Source organism: Bombina bombina, chromosome 3, assembly GCF_027579735.1.
Source record: "Bombina bombina isolate aBomBom1 chromosome 3, aBomBom1.pri, whole genome shotgun sequence".
Taxonomy (NCBI): Eukaryota; Metazoa; Chordata; class Amphibia; order Anura; family Bombinatoridae; genus Bombina; species Bombina bombina.
In genome coordinates, this window is record NC_069501.1 from 465839977 (window position 1) to 465856832 (window position 16856).

The window sequence follows — 16856 nt, forward strand, 5'->3', positions numbered from 1 at the left end:
TTCTATTATTAGCAGAGTTTGATCATAACTCATTTTACCCCACTGCCCATCAGACCACCCTTTCAAGTTGCCTTAGGTTACCAACCAAGATTCTTTCCTTTAAATTTTGCCCTCTCAAATGTACCAACAGCTAATGAAAGAACAATGTCTCTTCAACAGCACTGAAAACTGGTAAGAAAGCTACTATTACTGTCCACCCAACGATAACAAAAACCAACCAACAGAAAATGACTAATTGCCCCTTCCTATGAAACTGGTGATTTAGTCTGGCTAGCCGCCAAAGATCTACATCTAAGACAAATTTCTACCAAACTGGGTCCTTGATTCATTGGCCCATTTAACAGTTAACCCTGTGAAATACCATCTGGTTCTTCCATCCTCACGTATAAATCCTGCATTTCATGTATCCCTCTTAAAGCCAACAGTTAGAATCAGATTCAACAAAGTTCCTGCTCCGATTGAAATACATTTTTAAACTGAGTACAAAGTTGACAAAATCTTAAACTCAAAAGGGAAATCTGAAGACTTCTGTACGTTGTGAATTGGAAGGGATATGCAATCACTGAAAGCTCTTGGGTACCCACTGTGGATCTACATGCCTCCAAGCTTATCCTTGTCTTTCATCGCCAATTTCCTCACAAAATCCTTTTGAGGATGGGGCTCTGTCATATGAACTCTTACCTGCAACAATAGCATGCTCAGGTTTTCACATGTGCTTTCCTGATGTTTAGTGTTAGTGTGCCTCCGGTCATTATGCATGTCAGCTTTCCTTTTTGGGTGCGCGCATCGCATGTCTTTTACACACTTTCGGCCTGGAACGCGCTGTCATAGCGAGTTGGTTTTTCCAAAACGCACTCTAATGGCACGCTGATTTCATGTTGGCATACTATTTAAAAGTCTGCCTTTCCGTCTTTCTTTGCCCATGTATTGGACTCTGCTACTGGGCGCGCTACTTTAAGCTGATTATTAAACCTCTGGCATAGACTTTGACCCATCTATTAGATATTGCTGAACTTGTTTTCTGGAACTCTGACCCTTTGGTTTGCCTTCTGACCGTGCTCTTGTCTAGTGATTCTCCTTCTGTTTGTGACCTTCTGACTCCTGACATTTTAGCTTGTTCTCTTGGACTGTGATTTTGTTCTACTATTCCCTGCCTGTTGTCAACCTTGCCTGTATGACTTCTCCTTGGCCATAGCTAACTGGGCACGTTCTGAGTTACATCCTTCTGTGCTGGGACCTTGCACTTTTATAACACTTCCCAACCTAAGGGTCCCTTCTGGAACAGACATTGTCACCTCTGGCCGTGATAGTTAATAACCACGGTTTCTGATCAACTGATACTTTCACCTGTGCTCCTGTTCAGATATCTTGAAAATGGACTGGTATAAAGAAAAAAATTAATGTTTCTTTCTTTTTTTTTTTTTAAATTGGTGTTCCTGTATAATATCAGCCAGTTAGCAGTAGAGTCCCAGGACTCAGTTACACACAATCATGCACTTCCTGTTAAGTTCAGTTAAAATGTAGATAGTTTTTACAAAACCTTTGTCATACAATAATATTTTAAGCATGTTTTTCATATTAAATATATAAATATTTTGAGTAATATGTCCCTTTAAATTGATATATACATGGTTTAAAACTAAGGAGCTCTTACTTGAGAATTACTTGAGACAGGTAGATTTTAATTATTATTTTATCCGTAGAGAGTCACCAAATGCTGGGTTCATGAGTAGGAGCACACAGTGGTATAGATTCATAGATGATCGTGAGGATCTTGAGCAGTCTCATTGTAGTCGAGATTAAGCTTGAAATTCATTTAGCATTGCTTCACCTGTCTTTTCAAGCGTTTCACTAGCCCTGTCATTCACAGTGAAATGCAAACATATTAGCGCAATTGTAAGTTAACCGCTAAAGTGCAATCAATAGAGCTTCTATTTTTGCTCTGTCTAGTTATTTTCTGTCATTCTAGGGTGCACTAACATATGCATGTTGGATAGCTTAGGTGCGTTAAACCCCTCACATGATAGACATCTATGGAGGCGCCCTGAAAACTTGCAACTTGTGGCTGTGACGAGAGTCCATTTAAAAAAAAAAAACGTAATGAATTCCGCAAGTTTCAAGTTGTGATTTTGCTGCATGTTTTTTTCAGACACCATATTAAATTCATAAACAGTTTTTTCTGAACTTAGCACAAATACGCGGTAAAAAAGGAAATACAGATTAACCCCTTAGTGACCAGAGCACTTTTCCATTTTCTGTCCGTTTGGGACCAAGGCTATTTTTACATTTTTGCGGTGTTTGTGTTTAGCTGTAATTTTCTTCTTACTCATTTACTGTACCCACACATATTATATACCGTTTTTCTCGCCATTAAATGGACTTTCTAAAGATACCATTATTTTCATCATATCTTATAATTTACTATAAAAAAAATGATAAAATATGAGGAAAAATGGAAAAAAACACACTTTTTCTAACTTTGACCCCCAAAATCTGTTACATATCTAAAACCACCAAAAAACACCCATGCTAAATAGTTTCTAAATTTTGTCCTGAGTTTAGAAATACCCAATGTTTACATGTTCTTTGCTTTTTTTGCAAGTTATAGGGCCATAAATATAAGTAGCACTTTGCTATTTCCAAACCATTTTTTTCCAAAATTAGCGCTAGTTACATTAGAACACTGATATCTTTCAGGAATCCCTGAATATCCCTTGACATGTATATATTTTTTTTTTGTAGACATCCCAAAGTATTGATCTAGGCCAATTTTGGTATATTTCATACCACCATTTCACCGCCAAATGCGATCAAATACAAAAAATTGTTCACTTTTTCACAAATTTTTTCACAAACTTTAGGTTTCTCACTGAAATCATTTACAAACAGCTTGTGCAATTATGGCATAAATGGTTGTAAATTCTTCTCTGGGATCCCCTTTGTTCAGAAATAGCACACATATATGGCTTTGGCGTTGCTTTTTGGTAATTAGAAGGCCGCTAAATGCCACTGCGCACCACAAGTGTATCATGCCCAGCAGTTAAGGGGTTAATTAGGGAGCTTTTAGGGAGCTTGTAGGGTTAATTTTAGCTTTAGTGTAGTGTAGTAGACAACCCCAAGTATTGATCTAGGCACATTTTGGTATATTTCATGCCACCATTTCACCGCCAAATGCGATCAAATTAAAAAAAACGTAAAATTTTTCACAATTTTAGGTTTCTCACTGAAATCATTTACAAACAGCTTGTGCAATTATGGCACAAATGGTTGTAAATGCTTGTCTGGGATCCCCTTTGTTCAGAAATAGCAGACATATATGACTTTGGCGTTGCTTTCTGGTAATTAGAAGGCCACTAAATCCTGTTGCGCCTCACACGTGTATTATGGCTAGCAGTGAAAGGGTTAATTAGGGAGTTTGTAGGGAGCTTGCAGGGTTAATTTTAGCTTTAGTGTAGAGATCAGCCTCCCATCTGACACATCCCACCCCCTGATCCCTCCCAAACAGCTCCCTTCCCTCCCCCACCCCACAATTGTCCCCGCCATCTTAAGTACTGGCAGAAAGTCTGCCAGTACTAAAATAAAAGGGTTTTTAAAAAAAAATGAATTTTTTTTTTAGCATATTTACATATGCTACTGTGTAGGATCCCCCCCTTAGCCCCCAACCTCCCTGATCCCCCCCAAAACCGCTCTCTAACCCTCCCCTCTGCCTTATTGGGGGCCATCTTGGGTACTGGCAGCTGTCTGCCAGTACCCAGTTTGCAATAAAAAAATGCTTTTTTTTTGTTTTTTTTGGTTTTTTTCTGTAGTGTAGCTTCCCCCACCCCCCACCCCCCACAGACTAACCCCCACCACCTTGCTTATTGTTTAACATTTTTTTTTTAACATATTTTTTATTTCCCATTTTCTGTAGTGTAGCGGTTCCCACCCGCTCCCTCCCCGTGCACGCGCCCGCCCCCACCCTCCCGTGCACGCGCGCGCGCCCGTGCACGCGCGCGCGCCCGTGCGCGCCCCCAGCCACCCCCGCCCACGATCCCGCCCCCCTTCACATCCACATGGCCATCGATGGCCGCCACCCGCCTCCCGGTCCGGCTCCCACCCACCAACGCAGGTAGCCACCGATCTCCGGTGCAGAGAGGGCCACAGAGTGGCTCTCTCTGCACCGGATGACTTAAAAACGTTATTGCAGGATGCCTCCATATCGAGGCATCACTGCAATAACCGGAAAGCAGCTGGAAGCGAGCAGGATCGCTTCCAGCTGCTTTCCACACTGAGGACGTGCAGGGTACGTTCTCAGGCATTAACTGCCTTTTTTCTGAGGACGTACCCTGCACGTCCTCAGTCGTTAAGGGGTTAATAAAATATATTTGACAAAACAAATTATTACAAGAGGATGACCCTGCTCCAAAAAGCTTATAATCTACAGATTGTAATAGCAAGGTCATGAAAGACTTAAAGGGGCACTGAACCCAAATATATTATTTAGTGATTCATGCAATTTTAAGAAACTTTCTAATTTACTCCTATTATCAATTTTTATTGGTTCTCTTGCTATCTTTATTTGAAAAAGAAGGCATCTAAGTTTTTTTTTCGGTTCTGAACTCTTGACAGCACTTTTTAAATGGTGGATGAATTTACATTATTGCATTTCAAATAAAGATAACAAGAGAATGAAGAAAATTTGATAATAGGAGTAAATTAGAAAGTTGCTCAAAATTTCATGCTCTATCTGAATCATGAAAGAAAAAATGTGGGTTCAGTGTCCCTTTATGTCTGTAACAATCTTATATTCCTCTCAGCTACTTTTATAAAGTAACAAGCACAGATTAAAGCATTGCCTGCTTCTTTATTTTTCACCATGCTGAAAAATTCAGCACATAAATACAGAACAAGACTTTTCTCCACTCATACAAAAAGCATTACTAAATTAGCTGTTTCCTGCCTCCAGGCTGATGGACAGGAACATAACTTGCTAAGCCATAAGATTTAAATAGTCTGTACAGTTTTTCACGTTGCATTCTTTTGTGTATATCATAGTTAAAAATATTAACACAATGGCACCAAAACAGTGATTTTGATAAAGGTTTTATTTAAAAAATTAAAGGGACAGTCAAAATAAAATTTTCACGATTCACAGAGCATGCAATTTTTAGTTTACTTTTATTATCAAATTTTCTTTGTTTTCTTGGCATCCTTTGTTAAAGGGAAAACCCTAGGGGGTCGATCCGATAAAAATCGTCGCCCGCAAAAGCCGGCGACGCCAATATTTACGCTGGTTTGGTATCACATATACGGCGTAACCTAGAAGTTACGCGCGTATATTTCTGCCGTCGCCCGTAGTTTTTTGGGCTATAGGCAGGTATACCAAACCAGCGCAGTTTGGTATCCAATATGCAGCGTAAGGACTTACGTGGCGAAAATGGAGAAAACTTACTCCATTTTCACCTCGCCACAAAAAGCAGCCGTAAGAAGCCTTACGCTGACTATTGGAGCCCCGTAACTCCCTAAACTGGCTGCTAAAATAAACCTAACACCTAACGCATGCGCAATGTCTATCTCCCTGTCAACCGCGATCTTCTAAAATAAACCTAACACCTAACGCATGCGCAATGTCTATCTACCTGTCAACCGCGATCCCCCCCCGAAATCCCTAATAAAGTTATTAACCCCTAAACCGCCGCTCCCGTACCCCGCCGCCAGCTATATTATATCTATAACCCCCTAAAGTGAGCCCCTAACACCGCCGCCATCTATATTAAAATTATTAACCCCTAATGTAAGCCCCTAACACCGCCGCCATCTCTATTAAAATGATTAACCCCTAATTTAATCTACCTACCCCCGCCGCCAGCTATATTATCTATATTAACCCTAAGTATATTATAGTTAATATAGGTATTACATTATATATATTAACTATATTAACCCTAATTATATTAGGGTTAATATAGTTAATATAGTTACTATAGTATTTATATTAACTATATTAACTCTATCTAACCCTAACACCCCTAACTAAATTTATATTAAGAAGCAATTCAGACATCCAGCACTCAAAAAACTTGATAGGGTGCATACTGCAGTAGGATTACTGCAAAAATCCTCAAAGTAATATAGAACAAAAGTAGCAGACGCACCACAAAGTCCTTATGCAGAGGTTCTCTTTATTGTCACAAACTGGGAGCCAGGAAAGCAGAACAACGTTTCGGGCTACAAACCCTTATCCATTTTCATAACTTGTACATCACACATAATCACCTTAAATACCTACAACCAGGTAAAAGTCAGATTCAAGTTCAATCCGATTGGCTGATCCAATCAGCCAATCAGATTGAGCTTGCATTCTATTGGCTGATCGGAACAGCCAATAGAATGCGAGCTCAATCTGATTGGCTGATTGGATCAGCCAATCGGATTGAACTTGAATCTGATTGGCTGATTCAATCAGCCAATCAGATTTTTCTAACTTAATTCCGATTGGCTGATAGAATCCTATCAGCCAATCGGAATTCGGCGGACGCCATCTTGGATGACGTCATTTAAAGGTACCTCATTCGTCGTTCAGTCGTCGGCCGGGATGGATGCTCCGCGGCGGCGGAGCGAAGAAAGAAGATTGAAGATGCCGCCGGAAGAATGAAGACTTTGCTGCCGCTTGGAGGAAGACGTCGCCGGAGGAAGAATTCTTCTTTGCCGCTTGGAGGAAGACATCGCCGGAGCAAGAATTCTTCTTTGCCGCTTGGAGGAAGACATCGCCCGGATCGGATCAGGAGTTCGGCCCGGTGTGGTGAAGACAAGGTAGGGAGATCTTCAGGGGGGTAGTGTTAGGCTTTTTTAAGGGGGGTTTGGGTGGTTTTAGAATAGGGGTATGTGGGTGGTGGGTTGTAATGGGGGGGGGGGTATTGTATTTGTATGCAAAAGAGCTGAATTCTTTGGGGCATGCCCCACAAAAGGCCCTTTTAAGGGCTGGTAAGGTAAAGAGCTTTGAACTTTTTTTAATTTAGAATAGGGCAGGGAATTTTTTTTATTTTGGGGGTTTATTATTTTATTAGGGGGCTTAGAATAGGTGTAATTAGCTTAAAAATCTTGTAATCTTTTTTTTATTTTTTGTAATTTAGTTTAGTTAATTTAAATGTATTTTTAGATAGATGTTTGTAGTTTATTTAATTTATTGATAGTGTAGGTGTATTTGTAACTTAGGTTAGGATTTATTTTACAGGTAATTGGGTAATTATTTTAACTAGGTAGATATTAAATAGTTAATAACTATTTAATATCTATTATACCTAGTTAAAATAATTAACAATTTACCTGTAAAATAAATATTAACCCTAACATAGCTACAATGTAATTATTAATTATATTGTAGCTATCTTAGGGTTTATTTTATAGGTAAGTATTTAGATTTAAATAGGAATATTTTAGTTTATAAATGAATTAGATTAATTTAATATAAATTTAGTTAGGGGTGTTAGGGTTAGATAGAGTTAATATAGTTAATATAAATACTATAGTAACTATATTAACTATATTAACCCTAATATAATTAGGGTTAATATAGTTAATATATATAATGTAATACCTATATTAACTATAATATACTTAGGGTTAATATAGATAATATAGCTGGCGGCGGGGTAGGTAGATTAAATTAGGGGTTAATCATTTTAATAGAGATGGCGGCGGTGTTAGGGGCTTACATTAGGGGTTAATAATTTTAATATAGATGGCGGCGGTGTTAGGGGCTCACTTTAGGGGGTTATAGATATAATATAGCTGGCGGCAGGGTACGGGAGTGACGGTTTAGGGGTTAATAACTTTATTAGGTTGCGGCGGGGTACGGGAGCGGCGGTTTAGGGGTTAATAGCTTTTTTATTGTTAGGATAGTGAGGGGGGATAGCGGATAGAGGGTTAGACGTGTCGGGCTATGTTAGGGAGGCGTGTTAGACGTGTCGGGCTATGTTTAGGAGGCGTGTTAGACAGTGCGGGTGATTTAGACTTTAGTCAGGTTTTATAGGCGCCGGCAGTTTCTAACGTGGCGCAAGTCACTGGCGACTCCAAAAATCTGTACTTACGCAGATTTCTGGACATCGCTGGTTTGTGAGACTTGCGCCACTTTAGCAAGTGACGGCGCCGCATATTGGATGGCTCGAGTTGCGAGCTGAAACTGCGGGCGACGTGGGTTCCCTCGCTTGCGCCGCAAACTGCGATCTATATCGGATCGCGCCCTAAGTCTCAGAAGTGTGAGTGATGTGCATATCGATACAGGAAATGAAACATACAAAATGTTGGCAGCGTTAAAAGAAGAACGCACTAGTTACTAGCAGCATAAGTTATATACATACTGATGCAGAAAGCAAAACATTCGAATTCCTAACTGCGTATCTAATTAAAAAAAACAGCAAAAAAAAAACAAATTTAGGATACTAAAAAATGCTAAATAAAAAAAAGCAAAAAAGCTGTGAATAGAAACACTTGCCTGGCCGACCATAGTTCCACAACACGTTGCAGAGAACACGCCACTTGATGAAGAGTGGGAGCGTTAATTAGTGATTCACTTGTAATCTGGCCCTTAATAGGTTTGTCCAGAAGAGTTAGAGCTTATCTCAATAGATATCCCAAAATATAATCTCCATAGTACATAGGTTTATTTCACTCTTGGCCAATGAGACTTCAAATATGTAAGTGTACACATACTTGATGCACATTACAGACCAATCCACACACACTGGAGATACTTCTAAATGTGTTCTTCCCAGTGCTTTTTACCCTATGTTCACCGTTAAAAAAAATAAGTAAAACATAAGGTCTTTGACGGCACCATTTAATCTCATGAGATTTTCTGGATATCTGGTCAATCCTTCTGGCATTTTTAAAAAGATTAATGGATCTACCATAGTGCCTCAATGTCTACATTTCTCTTGTCTTAGACATGAAGCATGGAACTCAGAAAGCCTGAAAATACAAAATGTAAGAATGAAGAAACTGGTTTTTAACAGATAGTCAAATTTGCACACCCAAAAGCCCCCTTGGTCATAACCGTATCTGTAGAGACACAGGAATGGGTGGCTCCATGACTTTGATTGGCCACCATTGCATTCCATAACAGTTTTCCATGAAAAACTTGGTGTGCAATCCAATCAATTTGAATATCCATCACTCTATTTTGTTAAATTGCAAAAACAATTCAATTCACATGATCAACATATTATTTATTACAGTTAAAGGGACAGTCTAGAATAGAATTGTTGTTGTTTTAAAAGATAGATAATCCCTTTATTATCCATTCCCCAGTTTTTCATAACCAGCACACTTATATAATTATATTTTTTACCTCTGTGATTACCTTGTATCTAAACATCTTCTGACATCCCCCTGATCACATGACTTTTTATTCTGATTAGAATAGCCAATAGAATTACAGTAGCTCTTATTCTATTGGCTATTCAAATCAGCCAATAGAATTAAAGTAGCTCGCATCCGATTGGCTGATTTTAATTTGAAGGCTCAAATCAGCCAATAGGAATTCAAGGGACGCCATTTTTAATCGCGTACCTTGAATTCCTATTCAGTGTACGGCGGCAATCGTATGAAGAGGATCCTCCACGCTCCGGCTCCGGTCTTCAGTTCCAGAATCGCCAGTCTTCAGTTCCAGATGGACGGTCTTCAACTCCGCAGTCATCGGTCTTCAACTCCTCCGCTCCACGCCGGCTGGATCCTGGAAGAAGAAGAGGTCGCTGCCTGGAAGAAGACTTCTCCGCCTAGAACAGGACCTTCTCCACCGGTCTTCAGGACAGGTAAGGAGCACTTGGGGGTTAGACTTAGGTTTTGTTAAGGGGGGATTGGGTGGGTTAGAGTAGGGGTATGTGGGTGGTGGGTTGTAATGGGGGGGAAGTTGTTCTTTTTTTTTTACAGGTAAAAGAGCTGATTACTTTGGGGCAATGCCCCACAAAAGGCCCTTTTAAGGGCTGGTAATAGAGCTGATTACTTTTTGTAATTTAGATTAGGGTAGGGAATTTTTTTTATTTTGGGGGGCTTTGTATTTTATTAGGGGGCTTAGATTAGGTGTAATTAGCTTAAAATTCTTGTAATCTTTTTTTTATTTTTGTAATATAGTGTTTGTTTGTTTTTGTAATTTAGTTTAGTGTATTTAATTGTATTTTAGTTTAGATATTTGTAGTTTATTTAATTAATTTATTGATAGTGTAGGTGTATTTGTAACTTAGGTTAGGATTTATTTTACAGGTAATTTGGTCATTATTTTAACTAGGTAGCTATTAGTTATTAACTATTTAATAGCTATTGTACCTAGTTAAAATAAATACCAATATAATTAGGGTTAATATAGTTAATATAGGTGGCAGCGGTGTAGGGGGGTCAGATTAGGGGTTAATATATTTAATATAGGTGGTGGCGGTGTAGGGGGATTAAATTAGGGGGTAATACATTTATTATAGGTGGCGGCGGTGTAGGGGGATTAGATTACAGGTAAAAGAGCTGATTACTTTGTGACAATGCCCCGCAAAAGGCCCTTTTAAGGGCTGGTAAAAGAGCTGATTACTTTGGGGCAATGCCCCGCAAAAGGCCCTTTTAAGGGCTGGTAATAGAGCTGGTTACTTTGGGGCAATGCCATGCAAAAGGCCCTTTTCAGGGCTATTTGTAGGGTTAGACTGTGGCGGCAGTGTAAGGGGGTCAGATTAGGGGGTAGTACATATAATATAGGTGGCGACGGTGTAGGGGGCTCACATTAGGGGTTAATATAGTTTAAATAGGTGGCGGCGGTGTAGGGGGCTCATATTAGGGGGTAATATAGTTTAAATAGGTGGCGGCGGTGTAGGGGGATCATATTAGGGGTAATATAGTTTAAATATGGTGTAGGGGGATTAGATTACAGGTAAAAGAGCTGATTACTTTGGGGCAATGCCCTGCAAAAGGCCCTTTTAAGGGCTGGTAATAGAGCTGGTTACTTTGGGGCAATGCCCTGCAAAAGGCCCTTTTAAGGGCTGGTAATAGAGCTGGTTACTTTGGGGCAATGCCTTGCAAAAAGCCCTTTTCAGGGCTATTTGTAATTTAGTTTAGGGTAGGGACATTTTAGTATTTTAGGGGGCAATACATTTATTATAGGTGGCGGTGGTGTAGGGGGATTAGATTAGAGGGTAATATAGTTACAATAGGTGGCAGCGGTGTAGGGGGCTCACATTAGGGGTAATAATTTTAATATAGATGGTGGCGGTGTAGGGGGATCACATTAGGGGGTTAGACATTTAATGTAGGTGGCGGCGGGGTCCGGGAGCGGCGGTTTAGGGGTTAAACACTTTATTAGGGATGCGGCGGGGGATCGCGGTTGACAGGTAGATAGACATTGCGCATGCGTTAGGTGTTAGGTTTTATTTTGCAGCCAGTTTAGGGAGTTACGGGGCTCCAATACACAGCGTAAGGCTTACTACGCCTGCATTTTGCGGCAAGGTGAAAATGGAGTAAGATTTCTCCATTTTCGCCACGTAAGTCCTTACACTGTATTTTGGATACTAAACTGCACTGGTTTGGTATACCTGTCTATGGGCCAAAAAACTATGGGCGAAGGCAGAAATATATGAGCGTAACTTCTAGGTTACGCGGTATATAGGATACCAAACCAGCGCAATATTTGGCGTCGCCGGCTTTTGCGGGCGACGCTGCATATCGGATCGGGCCCCAAGGATGTGTCAGGCACGTCCTACAAAAAAATACAGTTAAGGACCAAGGACCTGACTGACACGTCCTCTGGGGTTTCAAGAGCTGGAAGCGATGGTGATCGATTCCAGACGCTTTGAGGGTATTGCAGTGATGCCTCTATTTTGAGGCATCCTGCAATACCCTTTTTTAGGCACTAATGCAAAGAGAGCTGTGGCCCTCACTGCATCGGTCATCGATGGTGCCGATTGTTGGTGAGTGGGAGCCGTAGCAGGTGGACGGCCCATGATTGGTCAGTTCTGGATCCGGTCACACAGAAGTGCACGCAATGCAGCGGGATCACGGGGGCGACGGGCGTGCGCGTGCCACATTTACATTAATGTATTGAAAATGTATGGGAAGGAGGGAGAGGGAGGGGGTGAATAAATGTTGGGCAAGGGATCTGGGAGGGGGAGGGGGGTAGAGTATTGAGGGGGGCAGCTACATTACAGAAAATGTTTTATTGTATATAAAAAATAAAAACAATTTTTTTTGCAAACTGGGTATTGGCAGACAGCTGCCAGTACCCAAGATGGCGGCAAATAGGTGGAGGGAGGGTAGAGAGCTGTATGGGGGGGATCAGGGAGGTTGGGGGCTAAGGGGGAATCCAACACTGCAGAATCAAAATAAAAAAAAAGCTTTTTATTTTAGTACTGGTAAACTTTCTGCCAGTACTTAAGATGGCGGTGACAGTTGTGAGGTGGGGGAAGGAAGAGAGCTGTTTGAGGGGGGTCAGGGAGGGATCAGGGGGTGCGATGTGTCAGGTGGGAGGCTGATCTCTACACTAAAGCTAAAATTAACCCTACAAGCTACCTAATTAACCCATGAACTGCTGGGCATAATACAAGTGTGGTGTGCAGCGGCATTTAGCAGCCTTCTAATTACCAAAAAGCAACGCCAAAGCCATATATGTCTGCTATTTCTAAGCAAAGGGGATCCCAGAGAAGCATTTGCAACCATTTATGCCATAATTGCACAAGCTGTTTGTAAATAATTTCAGGGAGAAACCTAAAGTTTGTTAAAAAGTTAACGATTTTTTTTTATTTGATCGCATTTGGCGGTGAAATGGTGGCATGAAATATATCAAAATGGGCCTAGATCAATACTTTGGGTTGTCAACTAAAAAAAATATATACATGTGAAGGGTTATTCAGGGATTCCTGACAGATTTCAGTGTTCCAATGTAACTAGCGCTAATTTGAAGAAGAAGAAAAAAGTGGTTTGGAAATAGCAAAGTGCTACTTGTACTTATTGCCCTATAACTTGCAAAAAAGCAGAGAACATGTAAACATTGTGTATTTCTAAACTCAGGACAAAATTTAGAAACTATTTAGCATGGGTGTTTTTTGATGGTTGTAGATGTGTAACAGATTTTTGGGGTCAAAGATAGAAGAAATTTTTTTTTTTCATTTTTTCATCATATTTTATAATTTTTTTATTGTAAATTATTTAAAGGTAGTACTAAAGCCTGTGTACATGGGCCATTTTTTGCAGTACAGCGGTCCCACCCCTTGCTCTCTCCCCCCTCTCTTTTGCTCTCTCTCCCCCCTCTCTTTTGCTTTTTCTCGACCCTCTCCTTTGCGCTCTCTCCCCCCTCTTTGGCTCTCTCCCCCTTCTTTTGCTCTCTCTCTCCCCTCTTTGGCTCTCTCCCCCCTTTCTTTTGCTCTCTCTACCCCCTCTTTTGTTCTCTCTACCCCCTCTTTGGCTCTCTCCCCCCTTTCTTTTGCTCTCTCTCCCCCCTCTTTTGCCCTCTTTGGCTCTCTTTCCTCTTTTGCTCTCTCTCCCCCCCCCTCTTTGGCTATCTCCCCCCTCTATTTGGCCCTTCTCCCCCCTCTATTTGGCCCTTCTCCCCCCTCTTTGGTCCTTCTCCCCCCTTTCTTTTGCTCTCCCCCCCTCTCTTGCTCCCTCTCTGGCTCTGTCTTTCAAACCCTTTGACTCTCTGGCCATGCCCCCATCGCAGCACCCCACCCGGCCACACCCCATCGCAGCGACACCCATCGGCCACGCCCCTCGTCGTACCAGGCCATGCCTCCATCGTGATGCTCCCGTCGGCCACGCCGCCTGACACTCCTCTTGACCTCTTCAGCCTTGCTCTGTGCTGAGTGTCAGGATCCAAACGGCCAGGTACGTTTGTCATGTGCAGTCTCTACTGCGCATGACTGCATCTGACAAACATACTTGGCCATTTATTATATAGGATGATGAAAATAATGGTATCTTTAGAAAGTCCAATTAATGATGAGAAAAAATGTATATAATATGTGTGTGTACAGTAAATGAGTAAGAGGAAAATTACAGCTAAACACAAACACTGCAAAATGTAGAAATAGCCCTGGTCCTTAAGGGTAAGAAAATTGAAAAAGTTAAAGGTACAGTCTAGTCAAAATTAAACTTTCATGAGTCATGCAATTTTAAACAACTTTCCAATTTACTTTTATCATCAAATTTGCTTTGTTCTCTTGGTATTCTTTGTTGAAAGTTAAACCTAGGTAGGCTCATTTGCTTATTTCTAAGCCATTGAAGGCAGCCTCTTGTCTCAGTGCATTTTGACAGTTTTTCAGAGCTAGACAGGGCTGGTTCGTGTTTTTAAAAATTACTCAGATATATATTGAAATATAGAAATATATATTTATTGAAATTGTTTTTATTAAGTTTTTACATATAAAATAAAATATACATTTGTCAAACATTCTGCTTTACATTATTCATGTGCTAAATGATACAGTTCTAAAAAGGTACAATCCTTCACACCAAGGCACAGTAGTCAAGAATAAACTTCGAGTGTATGCATTCGATTTAAGTGGATACCAGTACTAGGTCTTGGTATAGGAGCAAGGTTCCATGCCTCTCTATACCACTCTTTAACTTTCAAAACCGCTGCAGATGCAATTGTAATTGCAGTTGTCTTTGTCGTGGGTCTCAGCTCGTATTTTTATGAAGAACTTTTAAGGTAATACCATTACTCCCTCTGTCTTCTATTGGATTTATAGTACATAATGAAAGGTTCCCATCTTGCTAAAAATCTCTCTGTATCGTTAAGGGTTTCAGCGGCTGCACATGCCATATTGTAGTGATACTCTAGTTTATTATGTATAAAGGAGAAGTCAGGTGGGGGTAGACTTCCAGAATTGAGCCACGCTAATTCTAACTGTGGTGCATATCATCATAACTAATTTAAGGTGGATCTTAGGGATACCTGGGATCGGGAAGTGAAGTAAAGCATGTTCTATTGTTAGTGTTATTTGTTTTTGGAAAATTGCACTTAATAGTTGCGAAGTATAGTTCCAAATCTTTCTAATTTGTTCACATTCCCACCACATATGAATATATATACCTCTTTCCCCACATCCTGTGTAACAAAGGTGAGATAGCGAACCCTCTGATTCGCGTGACTTAGTGGGATGAAGGTACCATCTGAAAGCTACTTTTATATAGTTTTCTTTAAGCAAAGCATTTTGTGTGAAGTATAATCCGTTTAACAGATTTGTGTCCATGTTTTAATTGGCCAGGTTTTGCCTATATCTCGCTCCCATCTAAGCATGATTTGCGTTTTAGCTTCACTACAAGGGGAATTGAAAATGAAGTATAATATAGATATCGCTCCTCATATTTGGGAAGTGGTGAGGCATAGCGTTTCCAAAGTTGTATTTGAGAGAAGATTTGTGTTGCCTAGTATTTTGTTTGCCCTCGCTCTCAACTGTAGATAGTGATACCATATATTTTTATCGTTAGTGTCTAATTTCTGATATTGTTCAAAAGATATTATTTTATCTGCTACAACAATGTCTGCCATTATGTAAAGTCCTTTATTGGACCATTTCTGTTGCACTCTCAGATCTACAGAGGAATTAAGAATCACCAGTGGGGTTAATCTAGATCTATCTCTAGTAAGGGAGAATTTAGTGTTTAGTATTTTCCATAAATAAATTGTATGATTGAGACTTAGCTTCCACTCTCTGTGGATTTTGTGAGATTTGGGGCCCATAGCAGTCTGGTCAAGAAATCTGTCCCCATAATATTTGACTCAATGTGAGTCCATCGCTTTTTTTGACACTCTCTAAACCAGTGTAAGGTCTGGGACATCCTCGCTGCATAATAATATGGGATTAAATTGGGTACTCCCACCCCTCCCTCCCTCCTGTTGGTACACATCACTTTTTTATTGATTCTAGCTCTTTTCCCCTGCCAAATAAATCGTAACAGGTCTCTTTGAAGTTTATGTAGTTCTGAGAGTGGTATAGAGATAGGGAGAGCTCTAAACAGGTATAATAATTTTCGTAGTAAGGTCATTTTAGTGGAGATGATTCTACCATATAGGGAGACTTTAAGTTTGATCCATTTTGCAATTAAATCTCTAATGTGTTTAAACATGGGGACTTAATTAGCTTGGTAGAGGGTGTATATGTTAGTGAGTAGATGGATCCCCAGATATTTGATGGACTTTTTAGCCCATTTAAACGCAAAATTTAGTTCCAGCAATTTCTTAGTGTGTTGTGGGAGTTTAATGCTTAATGCCTCACATTTTTCCTCATTAACTTTATAGCCTGAAAGGCTGCCAAATTGTTGCAAAATTTGGTATAAGGGAGGGAGGGACAGCAATGGTTTGGACAATGAATGGATGATATCGTCCGTGAATAGGGACAGCTTGTGTTCCAGCGCACCATCGTTAATACCAACAATATTATGATCATTTCTAATTTTAACTGCCAGCAGCTCTATACAGAGCGCAAATAGTAGAGGTGAAAGCGGGCAACCTTGGCGAGTGCCATTATTAATATGTATTGATTTGGAATGATAGCCCGACAATTCGACAAATGCCGTTGGGGATAATTAAAGAGTAGCAAGGGCGTCGTGGAAAGCTCCCGTAATACCTATTTTCTTAAGAACCACGAACATATACTTCCAATTAACTCTATCGAACACCTTCTCTGCATCCAGGGCAAGAAACAGAGAAGGCGCTCCCCGGACCGTGGCAATGTTAATCAAATCTATCACTTTGCGTGTGTTATCTGGTGCTTCTCTGCTAAATACGAATCCTACCTAATCTAAATGTATCAAATTATTAAGAATGGGGTTAAGATGATTTGCTAGTATTTTTGTAAATAATTTTATGTCCTGGTTTATCAAAGAAATAGGCCTATAATTTTGGC

The 16856-nt window shown here is 40.3% G+C and overlaps 1 protein-coding gene across 1 annotated transcript in view; it reads left to right on the forward strand.

The window, feature by feature from the left end:
* FMOD (fibromodulin) overlaps positions 1-16856 on the forward strand; it is an 82661-nt gene that overhangs the window by 61071 nt on the left and 4734 nt on the right. The gene's annotated exons all lie outside the window — the stretch shown is intronic.